A 23522-nucleotide genomic window follows, 5' to 3' on the forward strand; every position below is an offset into this window, starting at 1 on the left:
CAGAATAGGATCATTGAGTAAATCACATGTGTTCACAGTCTTGTCTGGTGTAATCATATACTACACAAACACATTATTCTGTAGTCAGGAGGGGAAGGGGACATTTGAAGCAGGACTTGCCCTTGAGGAGGCCTTTTTCTGTTTAAAGAATAGTGCAGTGAAGGACCACACAGTAGAAGATAACAAAATATCTTCCATGCCACCCTCACTTTTTCATTTTCTCATTCTCCTTTGTTCTCTAAGGACATCCGTTGAAATGATTATTCTGTAAAACTCATAGGTACCTAGCAGAAGGCATATCATATTTCATTTATTATTTTGTCTGCTTAATTATTGTTTTCTTTTATATCATGCAATTGTGGGTTTTAAAAATATTCTGTTTATAAAAGATATGAAAGTATGTTATAGAAAATTTATTAGTTAACTGTAGATATCTAAAAAGTTTCAACTCTGAATTTAATAAAATTATATCTTAGGAAGCCCAGTAGACTTTTATTAAGCTACATCTTAAAAAGATAAATATACTAAAAAGAGATACTTAAAAAGATGAATTTTCCTTTCTATATTAATTACAATGGATTTTTAGATAATATGGAAATATATAAAAAGTCAGTGTTTAAACATTTGAAAAATTAATGGGAATATATATTTTGCTGTATGGTTCTGAAAGTACTAATTGGTAATTGAATCATAAAATATCAGAGTTGAGATTAAAATAAAGAGCTAAAATTAAATAATCTCTTCAGAGACTTAACAGAGATCTTTCATTTGTGCCAAATTTAGTAAGATTTGCCTCAATTCAGTTTTACTTACGGTGTGTATTGATTTTTTAAAATGTCACGTGTATGGTGGCTTATGCCTGTAATCCCAGCACTTTGGGAGGCCAAGGCGGGTGGATCACGAGGTCAGGAGATATAGACCATCCTGGCTAACACGGTGAAACCCTGTCTCTACTAAAAGTACAAAAAAAGACCTGGCGCAGTGGCTCATGCCTGTAATCCTAGCACTTTGGGAGGCCGAGGTGGGTGGATCACCTGAGGTCAGGAGTTTGAGACCAGCCTGGCCAACATGGCGAAACCCCATCTCTACTAAAAATACAAAAATTAGCCAGGCGTGATGGCAAGCACCTATAATCCCAGCTACTTGGGAGGCTGAGGCAGGAGAATCGCTTGAACCTGGAAGGTGGCGGTTGCAGTGAGCCAAGATTGTGCCACTGCACTCCAGCCTGGGCGACGGAGCGAGACTCCGTCTCAAAAAAAAAAAAAAAAATTAGCTGGGTGTGGTGGCGGGCGCTTGTAGTCCCAACTACTTGGGAGGCTAAGGCAGGAGAATGGCATGAACCCAGGAGGCACAGCTTGCAGTGAGCTGAGATCGCACCACTGCACTCCAGTCTGGGTGACAGAGCGAGACTCCGTCTCAAAAAAAAATACAAAAACTACAAAAAAATTAGCTGGGCGTGGTGGCAGGCGCCTGTAGTCCCAGCTACTGGGGAGGCTGAGGCAGGAGAATGGCATGAGCTCGGGAGATGGAGCTTGCAGTGAGCCAAGATTGCGCCACTGCACTCCAGCCTGGGCGACAGAGCGAGACTCCGTCTCAAAAAAAAAAAAGAAAAAGTCACGTGTAAGCATTTGAAAAGCATTCTTAATTGTGAACAATAGTTATGTGAGATTTTGGAAGATCCAATATAGATGCATTATTTCAAATGTTTTCAGTATTTTGATAGTTGGTTTGCTGTCTATATTGTGGATGCAATTCAAAATTCAAGATTTTTCTTTTTATTAGAGGTTCTTTACATTGCCACCCAATTTCAGCCTAAGTTGATCTTTTGGGGATTCATGGAATTTATGTTTGAAGGGTTTTTAAAAAATTTTTTAATGAAAAATTTTAAACATATACAAAAATAAAGCAAATAACATGAACCTCCAAGTTTTATTTGAGTTTTTAGTAATATGTTAGTACAGGTACTGTGATTGTTGATGCAACAGATGTTCAGGAACTCAAAAAATGCTTGTTGCTTAATGTGCACTTGAAATAATTTGTCAGAGACTAGGATTGCAACCCTTGCTTTTTTTAGCTTTCCATTTGCTTGGTAGATCTTCCTCCATCCCTTTATTTTGAGCCTGTGTGTGTCTCTGCATGTGAGATGGGTCTCCTGAATACAGCACACTGATGGGTCATGACTCTTTATCCAATTTGCTAGTCTGTGTCTTTTAATTGGGGCATTCAGCCCATTTACATTTAAGGTTAATATTGTTATGTTTGAATTTGATCCTGTCATTATGATGTTAGCTGGTTATTTTGCCCATTAATTGATGCAGTTTCTTCATAGCATTGATGGTCTTTACAGTTTGGCATGTTTTTGCAGTGGCTGGTACCAGTGTTCCTTTCTATGTTTAGTGCTTCCTTCAGGAGCTCTTGTAAGGCAAGCCTGGTGGTGACAAAATCTCTCAACATTTGCTTGTCTGTAAAGGATTTTCTCTCTCCTTCACTTATGAAGCTTAGTTTGGCTGGATATGAAATTCTGGGTTGAAAATTCTTTTCTTTAAGAATGTGAATATTGGCCCCCACTCTCTTCTGGCTTGTAGGGTTTCTGCCGAGAGATCCACTGTTAGTCTGATGGGCTTCCATTTGTGGGTAACCCAACCTTTTTCTCTGGCTGCCTTTAACATTTTTTCTTTCATTTCAACCTTGGTGAATCTGACAATTGTGTGTCTTGGGGTCGCTGTTCTCGAGGAGTATCTTTGTGGTGGTCTCTGTATTTCCTGAATTTGATTGTTGGCCTGCCTTGGTAGGTTGGGGAAGTTCTCCTGGATAATATCCTGAAGAGTGTTTTCCAACTTGCTTCCATTCTCCCCGTCACTTTCAGGTACACCAATCACACGTAGATTTGGTCTTTTCACATAAGTCCCATATTTTCTTGGAGGCTTTGTTCATTTCATTTTACTCTTTTTTCTCTAAACTTGTCTTCTTGCTTTATTTCAAATTAATTTGATCTTCAATCACTGATACCCTTTCTTCCACTTGATCAAATTGGCTATTGAAGCTTGTGCATGCGTCACGAAGTTCTCGTGCCATGCTTTTCAGCTCCATCAGATCATTTAAGGTCTTCTCTACGCTGTTTATTCTAGTTAGCCATTCGTTTAACCTTTTTTCAAGGTTTTTAGCTTCCTTGTGATGGGTTAGACCATGCTCCTTTAGCTCAGAGAAGTTTGTTACTACCGACCTTCTGAAGCCTATTTCTGTCAACTCGTCAGAGTCATTCTCCATCCAGCTTTGTTCCATTGCTGGCAAGGAGCTGTGATCCTTTGGAGGAGAAGAGACGCTCTGGTTTTTAGAATTTTCAGCTTTTCTGCTCTGGTTTCTCCCCATCTTTGTGGTTTTATCTACCTTTGGTATTTGATGTTGGTAACCTACAGATGGGGTTTTGGTGTAGATGTCCTTTTTGTTGATGTTGATGCTATTCCTTTCTGTTTGTTAGTTTTCCTTCTAACAGTTAGGTCCCTCAGCTGCAGGACTGTTGGAGTTTGCTGGAGGTCCACTCCAGACCCTGTTTGCCTGGGTATCACCAGCGGAGGATGCAGAACAGCAAATATTGCAGAACAGCAAATATTGCTGCCTGATCCTTCTTCTGGAAGCTTCATCCCAGAGGGGCACCCACCTGTATGAGGTGTCTGTTGGCTCCTGCTGCAGGTGTCTCCCAGTTAGGCTACATGGGGGTCAGGGACCCACTTGAGGAGGCAGCCTGTCCGTTCTCAGAGTTCAAACACCATGCTAGGAGAACCACTGCTCTCTTCAGAGCTGTCAGACAGGGACGTTTAAGTCTGCAGAAGTTTCTGCTGCCTTCTGTTTAGCTATGCCCTGCCCACAAAGGTGAAGTCTATAGAGGCAGTAGGCCGTGCTGAGTTGCACTGGGCTCTGCCCAGTTGGAGCTTCCTGGCTGCTTTGTTTACCTACTCAAGCCTCAGTAATGGTGGACGCCCCTCCCCTAGCCAGGCTGCAGCCTCGCAGGTTGATCTCAGACTGCTGCGCTATCAGTGAGCAAGGCTCTGTGGGCGTGGGACCTGCTGAGCCAGGCACAGGAGAAAATCTCTTGGTCTGCTTGTTGCTAAGACCGTGGGAAAAGTGCAGTATTAGGGCAGAAGTGTCCCATGTTTCCAGGTACAGTCTGTCACTGCTTCCCTTGGCTAGGAAAGGGAAATCCCCCAACCCCTTGTGCTTCCCGGGTGAGGTGATGCCCCGCGCTGCTTTGGCTTGCCCTCCGTGGGCTGCACCCACTGTCCAACCAGTCCCAATGAGATGAACCAGGTACCTCAGTTGGAAATGCAGAAATCACCTGTCTTCTGCGTCAGTCATGCTGGGAGCTGCAGATCGGAGCTGTTCCTATTTGGCCATCTTGGAACGGAAACCCCACTTAAAGAATTTGTGTACATGAAAATTTTTAAAAATCCCTCCGTTTTCCAATCTATGATAGAATATATTTCAAAAATTTGGTGGTAAGCCAATTTTTGGACCTACAAATGTGTTTTTCATAGAAACAATCTTAAAATGGCTATTAGGTTTTCAGGCCAGCTCTCCGTAACTTATCTAATTCATAGTTTAGGGAAACTTACCCATCATTTTTAACATTGTTTCAATGAGAAAATGCCTCTTTTAAAAAAAAATTTTTCTGGCCGGGCACGGTGGCTAACGCCTGTAATCCCAGCACTTTGGGAGGCCAAGGTGGGCAGATCACCTGAGGTTGGGAGTTTGAGACCAGCCTGACCAACATGCAGAAACCCCATCTCTACTAAAAATACAAAATTAGCCAGGCGTGGTGGCGCATGTCTGTAATCCCAGCTACTTGGGAGGCTGAGGCAGGAGAATCGCTTGAGCCCAGGAGGCGGAGGTTGCTGTGAGCCGAGATCACGCCACTGCACTCTAGCCTGGGCAACAAGAGTGAAACTACGTCTCAAAAAAAAAAAAATTTTTTTTTCTTTTTCTTTTTTTTTTTTAATTAGACTCTCATTCTGTTGCCCAGGCTGGAGTGCAGTGGCGCAATCATAACTCACTACAGCCTCTAACCCCTAGGCTCAAGTGATCCTCTTGCATCAGCCTCCTGAGTAGCTAGGGCTACAGGTGCACACCACGATGCCTGGCTAATTTTTTAAAAATTTTTTTCTTTAATTCTTTTTTTAGAGGAGGGATCTTGCTTTGTTACCCAGGTTGGTCTCAAACTCCTGGCCTCAAGTTTGCTTTTAGCCTCCCAAAGTGCTGGGATTGTAGGTGTGAGCCACCACACTCGGCTAGAAAAATGCCTCTTTTGCAATTAGAATTCTAGGGAATACCACCACTCATCTTCCTCTCTATTGAAAATGCATAGTCAAGTTATCTTGTAATAGGGATTTTGTCTGTGATGGGTCCTTAGCTCTCTCAGCGAAAGTAGTAGGAACTCAGAGTAAACAGTCGGGGGACAGAGTATATTTCATGGATACTCTTCTGAAATTATTCCTCTGCTAGGGGGAGTTGAGGAGTCAAGCTCTCCTGTAATAGGTATCTTGTCTGTGAGGGCTTCTTAGCTCTCAGCAAATGTAATGGGAACACTGAGTGTTGGGGGAGAAGAGTCTACTCTCCCCTACCATTCTGAAATTATTTGCCACTTTCTCTGCTGACAGTTTGTGCTTTTTTTTTTTAAGCTTATTTTTTAAAAGAACAGAAAGGAAACCTCCCTTTATAAAACAAATACTCTGTGATATACCTAAAGCTTATGTTTCATAGACTTTTTAAAAAGAGGGCTGATTGTCTTAAGTTACTGATATGGGGAAAAATTATTTTCACTGCCTAAGACATGTCTAAGGCAACAAGAAAAGATTCCTGACTGTTAAAACATAAAATTGGAATATAAGCATAGGTACTAAACTGCCAACCAGCTAAAATCAGGTTGTTGGAATAATGCTTGTAGTGAACCTATAAGTAGTATAACCTTTTAGAGTATCTGGGAATGACAGATGGGAGCAGAGAGGAGTGCCACTGCTTCTGTCTCACCAACCTACATTCTCTTCCAACTTACCTTACATTTGTACTCTTCCAAAATCCTTTTCTAAGCAAGATTATGGAGCCACAAAATGGTGCTAATGAATTTCTCCTCATTTTGTGTATGTATATATAAAATAAAAAAGGTAATAGAGGAAGTGCTTTATTGACAAAAGGGGCAAAATTCAGAAAGAATGGAGTGGCTGAAAACAAGGCCTGCTCAGAGGAACCCTAAATATTACAATGTTCTGTGACACTGAGCAGGTTACTTAACCTCCCAGGATAATCTGTAGAATGAGTGATTGAAATAAATCGGCCCTGTTCCTTCTAGCTCAAAAATGAAAGTTCCATATTGTGAATAGTTGTCCTAGATCCTGCAAGTCTTCAAGTGCTAATGTGGTGTGGCTCTTATCCTGTCAGCTAATATAGGCTCCAATCTTACATGTCCTCCAGAGAATGCATGTTCTTGTGAGTGACTTAACAGCAGGCCCCCAAAGCTAGTTAGTCTCATTTTTCAAAGACAGTAATGTCAGTACCCTTATATGGGAGAATTAGGCATACTTTGTGATGAGGCAACTAGAGTTCCCACAGAATGGCGTACTGCAGCTTCCCCACCTGGGATCCATGTTCCCGTTAGATAAAGAAGGGCCTACGGTGTGTCAGGTACCACACTAACTACTTTACATATATTACTATATTCATTTATTATTCATTTATTCATTATTCTTCACAATAACCGTGAGAGGTAGGGGGATTGTCCTCATTTTACAGATGAGGAAATTTCCCAAGAACTAACTAGTTGGTGGTAGAGCTAGTGAATGGTAAAACTGATTTGAAACCTCCTATGAAGGGAATGAAACCAGGGATCCCTTCATTAAACCTGCCCATCAAACTAGCTAAGGGAAGGAAACCAAAAAGCCTTTTACTGCAGTTAGCTTTATACTCACCAACAACTACAAGCAACGGTGGCTCCTCTGCCTGTGGGACCTGGCCCCTGCAGCCAGCTCGTGTGCCCAAGACTCCCCCTACCCCTAAATCCAGGGTAAGCATATTCCCCCTAGCCCTTCTGAAGTCTCAGGTGATACCCCAGAACTTTCACAAGGCTTCCCATCTAGGAAACCTAGCCACCTCTAACCTAGAGGATGTAACTCTTAAGTTTGATATTAAGACCCTGCTCTAGTAGAATCCTTCAAAGCAGGAAGCCCTTCTGTGCTATTGGTGGTGCTGAGAGGTGCCATATAACATGCCACCCTGCCAACTAGTGTAACTCAGGGAAGAACCTACCTGAAGTTGATAAAAGAAATGAAAATAAAGTCTTGAAGAACTACAATTGTCAGGTGATCCTGCAGAGGAGTCCCTGGCCCACAGGAGTTTTTTTCTACATCAGTAACTTCAAAGATAGCTATTAATACTTCTAGATCTCCGAATTCCTGACAGGAGATGAAAGAGCATCCAAGTTTAAGATTATCAGGCTCAGAAACTGCCAGAAATAACTTAGAACAGTTCTCAAAGTATGTTCCTGGGACAAGCAGCATTAGCCTCACCTGGGAACTTGTTGAAAATACAGACTCTTGGCCGGGCACGGTGGCTCACACCTGTAATCCCAGCACTTTGGGAGGCTGAGGCAGGCGGATCATGAGGTCAGGAGATCGAGATCATCCTGGCTAACACGGTGAAACCCTGTCTCTACTAAAAATACAAAAAATTAGCAGGGCATGGTGGCAGGTGCCTGTAGTCCCAGCTACTCGGGAGGCTGAGGCGGGAGAATGGCGTGAACCCGGGAGGTGGAGTTTGCAGTGAGTCAAGATCACGCCACTGCACTCCAGCCTGGGCAACAGAGCGAGACTCTATCTCAAATTTTATATATATATATATATATATACACACACACACACACACAAACACACACACACTATCTTGGACCCCAACACACACACACACACACACACAATCTTGGACCCCATCCCAGACCTACAGAATGAGAAGTGGAGCCCAGAAATCTGTGTTTCAACAAGATTCTGATGTATACTAAATTTTGAAAACAACTGTCCTAGGACTATGAATGATGGTTGCAGGTTCCCTACATCAAATTGCAACAGCTTCCTGGGACTAGTCGACTGCCTCATCTCCAATATAGTGCCATTGTTAGAGATATGCAGCTCTCTCAACCAAGACTACTGCCTAGGACCTCATTTGTTTCCTTGAAAACTCCTAGGAAAATATTGGGAAGAATGGCAGATGATTGGTAATGATAGAATTGAGGTAAAAAAATTAATTGTATATGATGGGGGAATTGGAAGTAATTTATATGCCTATTTATAGGAGTTTGCCTAAAAGCAAATTCCATTAGGATTAGGACTAACACTGACCAACACTATGTTCACTGTACTCTCATTATCTACTATAGTGTAAGTATTTAATATTTGTTGATTGAATGAATAAATGTACATATACATTTCAGTCCTGAAGTAAAATGCAGCCATTAAAAAAGATGTCTTCTATTAGCAATCTCACTCCTACGTATGTACTCAAAAACCTGAAATTCAATGTTTATATCAACTTTATTCATAATTACCAAAAACTGGAAACAACCCTATTGTCTATCAACTGGTAAACAGATCAATGAACATTCATATAATGTACATCCATAGAATAGAATACTACTGAGCAATAAAAAGGACCAAATTACAAATATATGCAGAAAACATGGATGAATTGCAGCGGCATTAGGCCGAGTGAAAGAAGCCAGGCTCAAAAGGCAAATGTATGATTCCATTTATGTAGCATTGTAGAAAAGGCAAAACTGGGCTGGGCCCAGTGGCTCACGCCTGTAATCCCAGCACTTTCTGGGGGCCCAAGGTGGGCGGATCACCTAAGGTCAGGAGTTTGAGACCAGCCTGGCCAACATGGTGAAACCCCATCTCTACTAAAAATAGAAAAATTAGCTGGGCATGGTGGCACACTCCTGTAATCCCAGCTATTCTGGAGACTGAGGCAGCAGAATTGCTTGAGCCCGGGAGATGGAGGTTGCAGTGAGCCGAGATCGTGCCACTGCACTCCAGCCTGGCTGACAGAGTGAGACTCTGTCTCCAAAAAAAAATAAAAAAGACAAAACTGTAAGGATTGAAAATAGTTCAGTGATTGCTGGAGAAGGAGCAAGTGCCTCTAAACTACAATCAGGCACAAAGACAGTTTGAGGGTGATGGACCTGTTCTATATCTTGATCAAGATGATTGCATTATTGTATGCATTCATCAAAACTCATGGGACTGAATGCTAAAAAAAGGTTAATTTTACTGTACATACTCAATATACAATATACTGTGTATACTCAATATACTTTTTAAAAATGTATACTAACGTTTTTAAAAAATGATGTTGAATAAATGTACCTGATACATATGTAAGTGAAAAGGCAAGTTAAATGTTTTTCTAAAAGCAAAACAAATGTCATCCATATACATGTGTGTAAGTTCATGTGTATCTCTGGGTTATATAAATTTATTTAAATGCCTAGAACAGGATGTGAAAGAATATACTTCAAACTTATAATGGCAATTACCTCTAAGAAGGGACTAAATTTGGGGAAGTGATTTGAGACCTTAGTTTATGGGTTGCTGTTTGAATTATTTATAAGAATATATTTCTGTATTGTATAATTAAGAAGTAAACAACATTTTACAGAATAGAAGGATAAACACCAAAAATGTCAATAGTAGTTATCTCTGGCTGGTGGAGCTGTAAGTGTCTTTTATTTTATTTTTTTCTTTCTTTTTTTTTTTTTGGTCCGAGACAGTGTCTGTCGCCCAGGCTGGAGTGCAGTGGCGCAATCTCAGCTTACTGCAGCCTCGCCCTCCCAGGCTCAAGCGATCCTCCCGCATCAGCTTCCTGAGTAGTTGGGACTAGAGGCCCATATCACCATGCCTGGCTACTCTTTGTATTTTTTTTGTAGAGATGGGGTTTTGCCATCTTGCCCAGGCTGGTCTTGAACTCCTGAGCTCAAGCGATCCACCTGCCTCGGCCTCCCAAAGTGCTGGGATTACAGGCGTGAGCCACCCCACCTGGCCTATTTTATTTTTGCTTATTTGTATTTTCTAATGTTTCTATAGTATAAACAAGTTATGCTTTTGTAACTAAAAAAAAAATGGTTATCTTAAAATACAGGGGTGAGGGACCTAGCAAGCATATACGTATTAAAAGCTTGTACATATTAGAAATGTAGATGTTACAAAAATATTCAAGACAAAGTTTCACTGAAAAAGAATTTGAGAAAAAGAATTTGAATACTCCTAGAATAGTGCTTCTCAAACATGATGTCCATACAAATCACCTGGAGTGCTTGTTGAAATGCATATTATGATTCCAAGGATTTGCATTTCTGACAAGCTTCCTCTTGATTCCAGTGCTACTGGTCCATGGACTACACTGAATATCAAGGCTCTAAAACTGTGCTCTCAATACAGCAGCCACTAACTAGCCACATAAGACTGTTAAGCACTTGAAATGTGGCTAGTCCAAATTGAGATATACTGTAAGTGTAAATACACATTGGATTTTGAAGACAGTTTTTATAAAAGAATAATGTATCTTAATCATTGTTTTATACTAATTACATATTGAAACTATTTTTGGACACATTGTGTTAAATAGAATATTAAAATTAATTTCACCCTTTTTTTACTATTTTAATGTAGTTACTAGAAAATTTTAAATTTTATTTGTGGTTTGTATTTTTGGCTTGTATCATTATTGCTATTGGACAGCACTGGTCTAGAATAACCGTTAATAGGATTTTACTTGTATTAGCTTCACATTGGGTCTTAAATCACCAGCATAATGCAGGAAAAGGATTAGCACCCCATTAAAGACCAAATTGACAACTTCTGTGTATTAATATGAACATACCTAAGAATTCTCAAAATCTATAGGTAGAAGTTGAGACAAATAGAAATAATAGAATTTTGACCTGGAAAGGAACTTTGATGTCATCAAGTTCAAACTCCTTGTCTTACAGAATTGTTTGTCAACCTGGCAAAGATATATTTGGTACTTAAGGCATTCTAGGTAAGTATTGAATAGGTATGTCTGTGATAGGTGAGTAAGGTGAGGTGCCTACCCTGCAGAAGCTAGGAAGGATTGTATTAGACTGTAACAGCACTTATGGGCTCAAATTTTTGTTTTGTTTTGTTTTGAGACAGAGTCTCACTTTGTCGCCCAGGCTGGAGTGCAGTGACATGATCTCTGCTCACTGCAACTCTTTGCTTCCTGGATTGAAGTGATTCTCCTGCCCCACCCTCCCAAGTAGCTGGGATTATAGGCACCCATCACCACACCTGACTAATTTTTGTATTTTTAGTAGAAATGGGGTTTCTCCACATTGGCTGGGCTGGTCTCGAATTCCTGATCTCAAGTGATCCCCCCAACTTGGCTGGGATTACAGGTGTGAGCCACCATGCCTGGCCAGACTAAATTTTTTTTTAGGAAGAATCAGAGAAGCTCCAGCACTTTGGGAGGCCAAGGCAGGCGGATCACAAGGTCAGGAGATCGAGACCATCTTGGCTAACAAGGTGAAACCCCGTCTCTGCTAAAAATACAAAAAATTAGCCGGGCGTGGTGGCGGGCGCCTGTAGTCCCAGCTACTAGGGAGGCTGAGGCAGGAGAATTGCTGGAACCTGTGAGGCGGAGGTTGCGGTGAGCCGAGATCATGCTATTGCACTCCAGCCTGGGTGACAGAGCGAGACTCCATCTCAAAAAAAAAAAAGAATCAGAGAAGCTCCATTCAAGAGAACTTTAAGTTTCCCCAGGCTTTATAGCTTCTGTTTTAAATTAATGGTACAAATAAGGCTTTAGGATTAATTATTTACTTAAAAATCAATGTAGAACATGCTGTTCCATGTCTTTTCCCACACAAAATGGATATGTCCTCTGTTATCAGAAGGCAAAGAAATTTAGACCTGAGACACTTTGAAAGTTTGAAAAGGGTTGATGGTACAGATGGTACCAGAATGAAATTTGGAGTATAGCAGTAACATAGTCAACCCTCAATTATATGTGCAAATGAGGAACAAGAATTGCTGAGATAATTAAAAGCATGAATAAAACAAAACGCTTATTTTAGCTATTATTTTAAAAGACTTATTCATCAGGAATATCTTACACCAGAGGCTTTAATGACAGAAATTTGTTCTTGAGTTACATTTCCCTTCTGTGAAAGATTGAAAAGACAAATTTGGGATAAATAATAAAGAATGTGATTATGAAAATTCTTATTACTTTGAGGTAGAATGGGCTGAAAATATGAATAGCCCTTTTATTTATTTATTTTTTTAGTTAAAATCTGGGTCCCCCTCATAATATTTCATTCATTTATAATATATTAGTAAAGGGATCCAGGTTTCTTTGGTATGTATTCTTTTTTTCTTTTCCTTTTTTTTTTTTTCTGAGACAGTCTTGCTGTTGCCCAGGCTGGAGTACAATGGTGCCATCTCAGCTCTCTGCAATCCACCTCCAGGGTTCAAGTGATTCTCCTGCCTCAGCTTCCTCCTGCCTCAGCTTCCCAAGTAGCTGGGATTACAGGCACACCACCACACCTGGCTAATTTTTGTATTTTTAGTAGAGACAGGTTTTTGCCATGTTGGCCAGGTTGGTCTCGAACTCCTGGCCTCAAGTGATCTGCCTGCCTTAGCCTCCCAGAGTCCTGGGATTATAGGCATGAGCCACTGTGCCCGGCCTGGCATGTATTCTTAACTTGTAAGGAAATTACTTCAGAGCACAAGCCTCACTCATTACATGTACAGACTCCTGGCCCTCGTGATCATGGAATGGCCCTAATTTGAACATTTGTATTGTTCACTCTCAGCCAATAATTAAAAAGTTATCTAGATTTGAAAACAGTCAAAGCTACCTGAGAATGGCATCATGGACTTTGTCCAAGAGTGAAAACTGCCTACAGCCATTCAAAACCAAAACTTGAACTAAGCAGAATAAACGGTTCTACCTAAGAATTATAACATTTTCCTCCGTTCTTAAGAGGAATCAGAACAGCATTTTTAAACCTTTAAATGTTTTCTAGGAACCAGTGACTTAGTTTGTTTAATTTTGCTTCATTCATACCAAAAAAAAAAAAAAATATTGAGTCTTTTGTTGGTTTTGAATATTCCCAAGGATTATTTTTTGACATCTCGTTCCCATACATGAACAGTAGTTACTTATGGGAAGTGGCCTAATTTTCTTAAATAATAATCTACCATAACACACACACACACAGAAAAAAATCATTACTTTATTGTTAAAAATGTGTCAGTTGTAAAGATACCTGTCCTTTGAATTAGCATGTTGGGAGGTGCAGGAGATTCCTGCGTTTGAACACCTGCCTAAAGATTCCATAACAAGGGGATTTGGTGTGATGAGATATTTGCAAAAGGTTTGGATTCTGGAAAAATATATACAAGTCTTTTTCTAGGGGGGGAAAATACACACACACACACACACAACCCTAAGGAGTCCAATGTAATTTTGTTTCTCAAATTCCTGTTTCTCAAATACAAAATTTTAGGAGAATAAGACAATTTAGGAAAATCAACACATTATTCATGTCCCGTAAAACACCAAGATTGTTTTTCTGTTTTCCTGAGTTACATCAATAGAAAACACATAAAATGATAATTAGTCTCCCTGTCACTTCATCAGAGGTTTTATAGATTTATAATTTTCATGTATAGCACATTTATGACATAACTTATACCCTTATTTATTTGAGATGATTTTATTAGATGATACCTGCAGGCTATGAAAAAAAATCTTTTCTAAGCTTTCTATATGAGGTGTTAATTAGAATGCTTCATGGGATTTTTGAAAACATTTCTAATATTCCAGCCTCTAACAATAAGCATTTTTTCCTCTATGACATTAATTTACTCCGTAAAGTTTTCTCTTCAGCTGTAATCTTAGGGTAAATGGGAAATAGACCTAAGTGCATTTAAATTTATAATGCACTGATTCTCTTGTGAAGGTAGTCTTGTAATGAGGAAGGAATTCAAAACAGAACTTGTTTGCAGCTCTGCAAATGTGCAAGAAAGCTACAAACCTGCCAATATTCCATTCACATTTAGCTACACATTTCTGAGACACATCTATCTTTACTAGAGGGCAGGATTTGCTATCTCTCTAGAGTAGCATATGCATAATAAAGATGGATACAGATTGATAATTACTTGCATCAAAATGATGCTTTCTTTGTGTACCTAAATTTAGGAACAAAATGTTAGAAAATTGTTTCAAAAGTGCCTTGGTTAAAAATACCAACTATATCAAACCTAATCTACTTATTCTCCTGCTCTCCTCATCCACCGCTTCAAACCTTCTCATCCTCAAGCCACAAGTACTTTTTCTCCTATCTTCCTTTGCAGTGTTACTTACTATTTCACTGAGAAATAGAAGTAATCAGAGGACTTCCACAGACCACCTCCCCACACCACCATATAGAGTCACCTACTTGTAACTGTGCCTTGTATTCTCTGTCTTCCATCTGTTCTTATGAATGAAATGTTCCGAGCTGTATCCTTGCAACTTGTGCACTAGATCCCATTCCTTCCCCTACTCAAAGAGTGATTCAGCAACTTTCTCCTCTCCCCTGCAGCATCACTCCCACCCTCTCTATTGGGTCATTCCCACAACCAGCTTGGTGGAAGCAACAATCAGCCCACTCCTGGATTCTTGCAGTAGTCTCCTACCTGGTCTCCTTTTAGCCCGTGCTCCCTTTCACTTTATTTTCATCGCAATAGCCAGAATGATTCCATTGAAATCCACTCTTGCTCAGAACCCTCCAGAGGCTTCTCATTCACTAAGTGTAAAAGTTAAAATCTCTAAAGAAAAAAAAAAAAAATCCAACCCTACTTGGTCTTCCCTGCCCTCTACCTCTTCTTACTTCTCTAACCTAATATCTTACTCCTCTCCCTCAGCTCTTTCTGCGCCAGCCACACTGATTTTATTTCTCCTAAAACAACCTGGCTAGAACTTCCACCTAGCCCCAGATTTTCTAGTTTCCTAGAACCCCCACTACTTGCGCTAGATTTTCATCTAGCTTGTTCCCTTTCCCTTTTTTGACCTTTCATCTTTCATATCATCAATGAGGCCTTTCCTGCACACTCTTTAGAAGTATAACTGCCCCCACCTTCCCTACTCTATTTTTCTCAGTTACACTTATCTCCATGTTGTGAAATACCATGTATTTTTACTTGTTAATTGTTGTTTATAGTCTGTCACCCCCCTCAACCCTACCCCAGGTAAGGTGCTTGAGTGGTTGGGATTTTTTTTCCTTTTTACTCCCCTCCCATATTACTGGTGTATTCCTAGAACATAGTAGGTACTTACCAATATTTGTTGAAAGAATGAATCTATAATATGGAGTATAACTGGAAAATGACCTAGGAGTATCAGTCATGCAGGCTGAATTTTTTTAAATCTGTTTCACCAATTCTGTTTTTGTTTGTTTGTTTGTTTTATTTTGAAGATAGGGTCTCACTCTGTTGCCCAGGCTGGAGTGCAGTGGTGTGATCTCGGCTCACTGCAACCTCCACCTCCCAGGTTCAAATGGTTCTCCTGCCTCAGCCCCATATAGTGGCTGGGACTATAGGCGCGCACCATCACTCCCAGCTAATTTTTGTACTTTTGGTAGAGACAGGTTTTTCCCATGTTGTCCAGGTTGGTCTCGAACTCCTAGCCTCAAGTGATCCGCCCACCTCAGCCTTCCAAACTGCTGGGATTACAGGCATGAGCCACCACACTGGACTCAATTCTGCTTTATAAACATAATTTAAATACAGTTTTAGCTTCAGTTGAGTCACTATAGGCATTCCTCTTTCTAGAAATTGTGGGACTCTCCCTCTTATATGCAGTTGACCCTTGAACAACACGTTTAACTATATGGGTCCACTTACATGCAAATTTTTTTTTTTTTTAAGAGAGAAGGTCTCCCTCTGTTACCCAGGCTGGAGTACAGTGGTGCCATCATGGCTCACTGCAGCCTTGATCTCCTGGGCTCAAGGGATCCTCCTGCCTCAGCCTCCTGAGTAGCTGGGACTACAGGTTCACACCACCATGCCCAGCTAATTTTTTCTTTTTTTTTTTTTTGTAGAGATAGTGGTTTGCTATGTTGCCCAAACTGGTCTCAAACTCTCGGCCTCAAGCGATCCTCCTGCCTTGTCCTCCCCAAGTGCTGGGATTTACACACATGCACCATGATGCCCAGCCCACAGATTTTTTTTTTCAATAAATACTTTGGAAATTTCTTTGGAGATTTTTGACAATTTGAAAAAACTTGCAGGTAAATGTGTAACCTAGAAATACTGAAGAAATTAAGAAAAAGGTGTGGTATGAATGCATAAAATATATGTACATATTAGTCTATTTTGTAATTTACTAACATAAAATATATACAAGTCCACTATAAAATTTAAAATTTATCAAACCTTACACACAGACCATACTATGGAAGATTCCTAGCGGAAAGAAATGGAAACAAACAGTATTAAGTCATAACTGCGTAAAATTAACTGTACTAGTGTAATAGTTTTGTAGCAACCTCCTGTTGCTGTTGCAGTGAGCTTAAGTGTTGGGAGTATCCATTTAAAATTCTATGTGATGCTAATCAATCATCTCTGAGTGAACAGTTCGCCTCCAGTAAATTGCATATCCCAGTAAAAAGTGATCTCTAGGGGTTCTCGAGTATTTTTTTTTTATCGTGTTTAGTTCAATGCTATAAACCTTGGATGTATGGGACCATGGGGCCCATATGAAGTGCCACTAGTGATGCTAGAAGTGCTCCCAATAAGCAGAGAGAAGTCATGACATTACCAGAAAAGGCTGAATTCCTTGATATGCACCATAGATTGAGGTCTGCAGCTGCAATTGCCTGCCATTTCTAGATGAATGAATTCAGCCTAAAGACCACTGTAAAAAGACACAGTGGCTCATGACTGTAATCCCATGCTTTGGAAGGCTGAGGTGGGAGGATCACTTGAGTCCAGGAGTTCAAGACCAGCCTGAGCAACATAGCAAGACTCCTGTCTCTATGGAAAATAAAATAAAATAAGTCTCATGTTTAAAAAAAAAAAAAAGCCAAGCATGGAGGTGTGCTTGTAGTACTTGTAGTTCAGGAGGCTGTGCTGCAGTGAACTGTGATTGCACCACTGCATTCCAGCCTGGGCAACAGAGCAAGATCCTGTCTCTTAAAGAAAAGGGAACTTGGGAAGCCATTGCTGCAGCTATGCCAGTGGGCATGAAAACTTTACACTTTTTGCAAAATACAAAATATGTGTTAATGGACTGTTTATGTTATGGGTAAGGCTTCAGGTCAATGGTAGACTATTAGTAGTTAAGTTTCAGGAGAGTCAAAAGTTATATGCAGATTTTCAGCTGCATGGTGTGGGGACCCCCCCCCCCCATTGTTCAAGGGTCAACTGTACTTTAAAAGAAGTATACCGTGAGAAAAGTATGTATTTTAATACTTTTTGAACTTTTATACTTTCAATAGGTTGCTGTTAAAAATTACTTTAGTTCAATGCAGACATTCAGATATTTATAGTTATTCTTCTTATGGTCTCTATTTAGAGATGATCTGCTATAAATTTCCCTCTAAGTGCTGTTTTAACTGCATTACACACATTTTGATATGTTGTCTTTTCATTATCATTCAATTCAAAATATTTTTCTATAATTTTCCCTGCAATTTCTTTAGTTATTTTAAGTTGCTTAATTTCCAAATATTTGGGAATTTTGCAGATCTATTTTCTATTGATTTCTAATTTAGTTTTATTTTATACTCAGAACCCATGTTTTTATAATGCCAATTCTTTTAAATTTTTTGAAACTTGCTCAATGGCAACTGACACTCTGACAACTGCCAGATACACATTTTTTTCCCAATGCACATGAAACATTCATCAAGAAAGACCATTGTCTTTTCATGTTTTCCATTATATCTTGAACATATTTATACTAGCTATTTTAAGGCTTTTCCTATTCCATCATCTTTGTCAATTCTGAGTCTGTTTTTACTGACTAATTTTATCCTAGTTATGGGGTATGTTTCCTTGCTACTTTTTATGTCTAATAATTTTTTATTGGTGTTGGACATTGTGATTACCATGTAGTTGTGTGTCTGTATTTTATCTTGTTTCCAAGAACATTCAGTTCCAGCATATAGTTGAAGGTCAACTTGATCCTTTCAAGCTTGTTTTATGCTTTCTTAAGATGGTTCTAAAGCAGAAGACGACAAAGTTTTTATTTAACGAGCCAGATAGTATTTTAGCTTCTACAGTTTCTTTTGCTTATTTGTTTGTACAACACCTTAAAAATGTAAAAAACATCTTTTGCTTGTGAACCATACAAAACCAGGCTGTGGGTTGGATTTGGCCTGTGGGCTGGAGCCACCAATTGCTGTTCTAAAGAATTCTTTAGGGCTACTTTAGCCATACTTTTGTTATTAAATACTCCTCTGTCAAGTCAGAGACTATTCAGGGTCTGAGATTTTACCCTACTTTGAAGCCAGTAAATGAGCTTGCCACAGTTTCACAGATGCTGGCAGAAGACATGAGACTCCTAGGTCAGAAACAGACAACCTTATTATTCACAGTACAGCAAATAGCATGGGCTTTATGTTCTCTTGGTTTTCCTTGTTCTCCAAACCAAGACAATGGGGACAATGTGAGTAGGTCCAGGTAAATGCTACACATACAGTTGGTCTGTGTCACATCTGAGGAGCCCCAAGCTTAGGAAACCTCTAATCTTATAAGGTAACCGCTAGTAAATCTGCCACACTTTGTCCTGGAAGAAGCCATTCACTTTATTTTTCTGGTCAGGAAACAAATCTGTCCTCTGTGCTGGAGGGTGACACTATGCCTTCCAAAGGCTGTTGGCTAGACAAACATCCTTCGAAAGATAGTCTAGGTCAAAATTTGTCACAAGACACACAGAAATGCCTTGGAGGATTGTTGCTTAGCACCCACATGTTCAAGAGGCATTTCCACTGGTTGTAACTCAAATGCTTGTCAGCCCTGTGAAGTGTTGCTGAGGTCTCAGTGCCCCAGTAGGTCTTCCTCTGAGAGTTGTTCTTCTAGTAGTTGTTCTCTGCCTGGCCTTACGTAGTCCCATTTTATGGATGTACATCTTAGTATTCACGTAGACTCAAGATGATTTTTTATGCAGATTTCTGGAGCTCTGTCTCTTGACAGCTTTCTCTTCTCTTGTGGTGCTCTCTTTCTCAAATTGTGGTTGCCCTAAGTTCCTGTCTCTCTCTTAAGCCCAACAAAACCACTGTACTCTGCTTAGGTTCTCCTTCTTTGTATATCAGTCAATAGAGTGCCTCCAGGCAGAAGGCTGGAACTCAGTTCATTTTTCTTTCCCAAGGGATCACAGTCCTCCTGTACTACCTGTTGTTCAGATTTTCAAAGTGGTTACTTTATATATTTTGTCTACTTTTACTATTTTTTATAGCAGATGCTAGTCCCATATTAGTTACTCCATCATTGATTCTTTTGTTTGTTTGTTTGTTTTTTAAACAGAGTCTCGCTGTCGCCAGGCTGGAGTGCAGTGGCGAGATCTCGGCTCACTGAAACCTCTGCCTCCTAGGTTCAAGCGACCCTCCTGCCTCAGCCTCCCTAGTAGCTGGGACTACAGGCATGCGCCACCACGCCCAGCTAATTTTTGTATTTTTAGTAGAGATGGTGTTTCACCGTGATGTCCAGGATGGTCTCAATCTCCTGGCCTCATGATCCGCCTGCCTTGGCCTCGCAAAGTGCTGGGATTACAGGCGTGAGCCACCGTGCCCGGCCTGATTCTGTCTTTTTAGCATTTACTTCTTTATAAGTTTTAGGATTTTGATTAGCATAATCACTTTGAGTGGGAGACATTTTTGTTGTCACCCTTTCTTGGCCTGTGTCCAAGTTTGATGAATATTTCTATCTGCCCTTTTCCTCATTCCATATCCCAGTCCAGAACCAGTTCTTAAAATGGCTTTAGAGGGCTCCTACTCCTTACTGATATCGGGAATATGGCCAATTCAGTAACTGAACCAGCTGTTAGCTCAGCTCAGTTGCTGTAGTGATGTTTCTCTTTTGTCATTTTGCCCTCTTGGGTCCAAAGCTTCCCATAAATGCACAGCCCCAGGCAGAATCAGCAGCAGTTTTATTTAGCCTCCTTTCATGAGACTGGGGAAAACCGGGTGACAAACCACTGTTTGCCTGGAACTAAAGGGTTTCTTGGGATTTGGGATGATCAGTGCTAAAACAGGAAGAGTCCTAGGAAAACCAGGAAGGCTGATCACCTCAGTCATGCCCCAGTTTCTGGTTTCCAGTAACATGGCTGGCATTGGTCTTCATCTTGAGCAGAGCATTTTAATCTGCGTATTCCACAAGAGCTGAGTTTCCAGTTGCCACTAGCTGCCTCAAGACCCAGACCCTGATCAACTACAGCTCTAGCCCCGCTTACTGCTTTGCATTTCTATTGTGTTTCTGGTCCACAAAGATGTTAGTTTTGTTTTTTGAACCCAACAATGGCCTTTTAGTTTTCTTTTTTTCTATTTTATCTCTCATTACCATGTGTTTGGAGCATATAAGATAAGCTGAAACATGAATTTACTGTGCCACCTTGATTGGAAATTCTACTGATTCTTTTTCCATTTGATATTGTCTTGGCTTAGGAAATAATGTAATTTAACAGCCTGCTTTATTGAGAAACGCTGCCAACTCTCCCTCTCATTTTGAGAGATCTCAAATCACAGAAATTCAGGTGAAATATAGTCATTTTCCATATAGTGGTTTCATTGTTTCTTTGAGGGCATCGTAACTCAGTGCTTGAGTTAGAATAGAACAGGGATAGTATCCCAGCTTTGCTCCCTCCTACATCTGGTTGATGAGAACGGTATCAGACAGTGCTTTGTGTCCCCACCTCCTCCCCATCTCTGCTTCGAGCTGCTCTCTCTCCTTTTCCTATTCCTCCATTCCTGAAGAGGCAGAAGGAACAAAGAAGGGGATAGGGCAGTGGTTTCCAACCTCTTAGAAGATATGGGTCCTTTTTTTATGCAACCCTCAATCTGTTATTGGAGAATACGTGGATTTTCAGACCCTTTGTCATAACTTGGTAGCCTTTCCAGAGTGTTACTGCCTCTGAACTTGGGCAAGAGGAGGAAGAAAAACCTTCCTACTTGTTTATTTACCTCGAACTATGCTCTATCTATGTTCTTTTAGATGCAAATATTTTAAAAAACAATTTTCAATCTTTTGTTCTTTCATGCTGTTGCCAATAACAATCTAGGGAACTGTCTAGTGAACTGCATTGTGATTTACAGTAGGCATTTGAAATATTTCCAATGGATTAAAGAGTTTTTGAACATAGGGTGTTTCACATTTCAAGCCCAAATACCTAAATATAATTGCACACTATGCTCCTGTCAGTATACTTTCTGGAGCAAAGTAGTTCACACCAACCAGCTTAGCTCTACTTAGAAAATACTTTCTTAGGGATAATTGAAGTGGTAGAAATGTGTATGTGGTCATCCTCATTGAGACATTTAGAAACTGGTATTGCATATGGTGTCATCCTCTTTAAGCCCCTCTGTTTTTAACAAAAATAAAATAAATATGTGAGTTAACAGCTCACATGAAGGAATTAAACATTTTCTGGGAGGTAATTTAATAAAAATCAGATGATTCAAGAAATGATTACCGTCATGTTTTGTTTATTTGTTTGTTTTGTTAAAGAAACTAGTTGGAAAAATGCCTTGTTCGGATATCTTAAAATAACTCCATAGGTAGCTGTTCTGTGATTGCCGATTTGGGGTGTGGAAAAGTTACAAAATGAAATAGAGAGCTATTATTTAGCAATTAAGAACACACTTTGCTTCTTTAACTGGGGTTAAGTACTTCTGGAGCAAGTTTTGTGCTAACATTAGACTTTGAGGTTGGTCCAATAGCTGCACAAGTTATTCTTTAGAAACTGTAGTCTGTTAGTTCAAATCAGGACACCACAGTGTGAATATAAATCACTTATGCCACATTCTTACGAGGTCATTAAACCATAATTGTCACAATTTCTGTAGAATTACCAAAGCAAGAATTTCCTCTGTGTAATGTTTGAGCTTTATTTTTTTTTCTTTTTGTTTTTCTTTCATATATTGCAAGACTCTTTTAAAATGATATTTAGCCGGGCACGGTGGCTCACGCCTGTAATCCCAGCACTTTGGGAGGCCGAGGCGGGCGGATCACGAGGTCAGGAGATTGAGACCACAGCGAAACCCCGTCTCTACTAAAAATACAAAAAATTAGCCGGGCACGGTGGCGGGCGCCTGTAGTCCTAGCTACTAGGGAGGCTGGGGCAGGAGAATGGCGTGAATCCGGGAGGCGGAGCTTGCAGTGAGCTGAGATCGTGCCACTGCCCTCCAGCCTGGGCGACAGAGCGAGACTCTGTCTTTAAAAAAAAAATTTTTTTAATGATATTTAATTTTCTAATGCCCTGGCCTCTGTCATCCCTCGCCTATAAAATAGATGTGTGTACTAGGAAGCAGGTATTGCGTGAGTGTGCTGTGAACAGCATACTAGAACCCATTGGTTTTAGGAAATTAATGAGAAAGGTAATGTGGTATAGTGGAAAGAGAATGAGTCTTGGAGTCAGGCAAACCCACCTGTGAATCCAGCTCCACCATAGTCTCTGTATAACCTTGGCAAAATTGCTTCGTTTCTATGGGCCTCAGTTTCTTTATCTGGTTTAAAAAAGAAAGAAGAAAATGTTAGGTGCTAAGAAAATGTTACTCCACTGCCCCTACCCTTCTCAGAAGACATTTAGATAGATAGCTAGACAGACAGATGGAATGTTATTAACTGAATGCTTATTATGTGCCAGACATTGTGCTCCACATCTCATTTAGTCCTAACACACATACGAAGCACTGGAGCTTATACAGCCTTCGTATATGTCTTCAGGCTTGACTTGCCTGAAGTTACATAACTAGGAAGTAGTAGAGCCAAACTACTGTACAGCACAGTGCTCTTAGCTACTGTGATTTTAGCTTCACAAAATTTAAAATCTCTTAGAGATATCCTACCAGTTTAATGCTGTTAGAAAATGTAATGACAGCCGGGCACGGTGGCTCACACCTGTAATTCCAGCACTTTGGGAGGCCAAGGCGCGTAGATCACAGGGTCAGGAGAGCGAGACCATCCTGGCTAACATGGTGAAACCCCGTCTCTACTAAAAATACAAAAAAAATCAGCCGGGCGTGGTGGCAGGCGCCTGTAGTCCCAGCTACTTGGGAGGCTGAGGCAGGAGAATGGTGTAAACCCGGGAGGGGGAGTTGCAGTGAGCCGAGACTGCACCACTGCACTCCAGCCTGGGCGACAAAGCAAGACTCCATCTCAAAAAAAAAAAAAAAAGAGAAAATGTAACGACAAACCACTAGTTTCTCATCATATTTATTTTTTTCTGTCCATATTTAATTTTGATGCATGTATTTGCTAGAG

At 40.3% G+C, this 23522-nt stretch overlaps 1 long non-coding RNA gene across 1 annotated transcript in view; it reads left to right on the plus strand.

Annotated features, from left to right (window-relative positions):
• LOC134761601 (uncharacterized) overlaps window positions 1-23522 on the plus strand; it is a 117696-nt gene that overhangs the window by 20575 nt on the left and 73599 nt on the right. The gene's annotated exons all lie outside the window — the stretch shown is intronic.

This window comes from Pongo abelii, chromosome 5 (genome assembly GCF_028885655.2).
Source record: "Pongo abelii isolate AG06213 chromosome 5, NHGRI_mPonAbe1-v2.0_pri, whole genome shotgun sequence".
NCBI lineage: Eukaryota > Metazoa > Chordata > Mammalia > Primates > Hominidae > Pongo > Pongo abelii.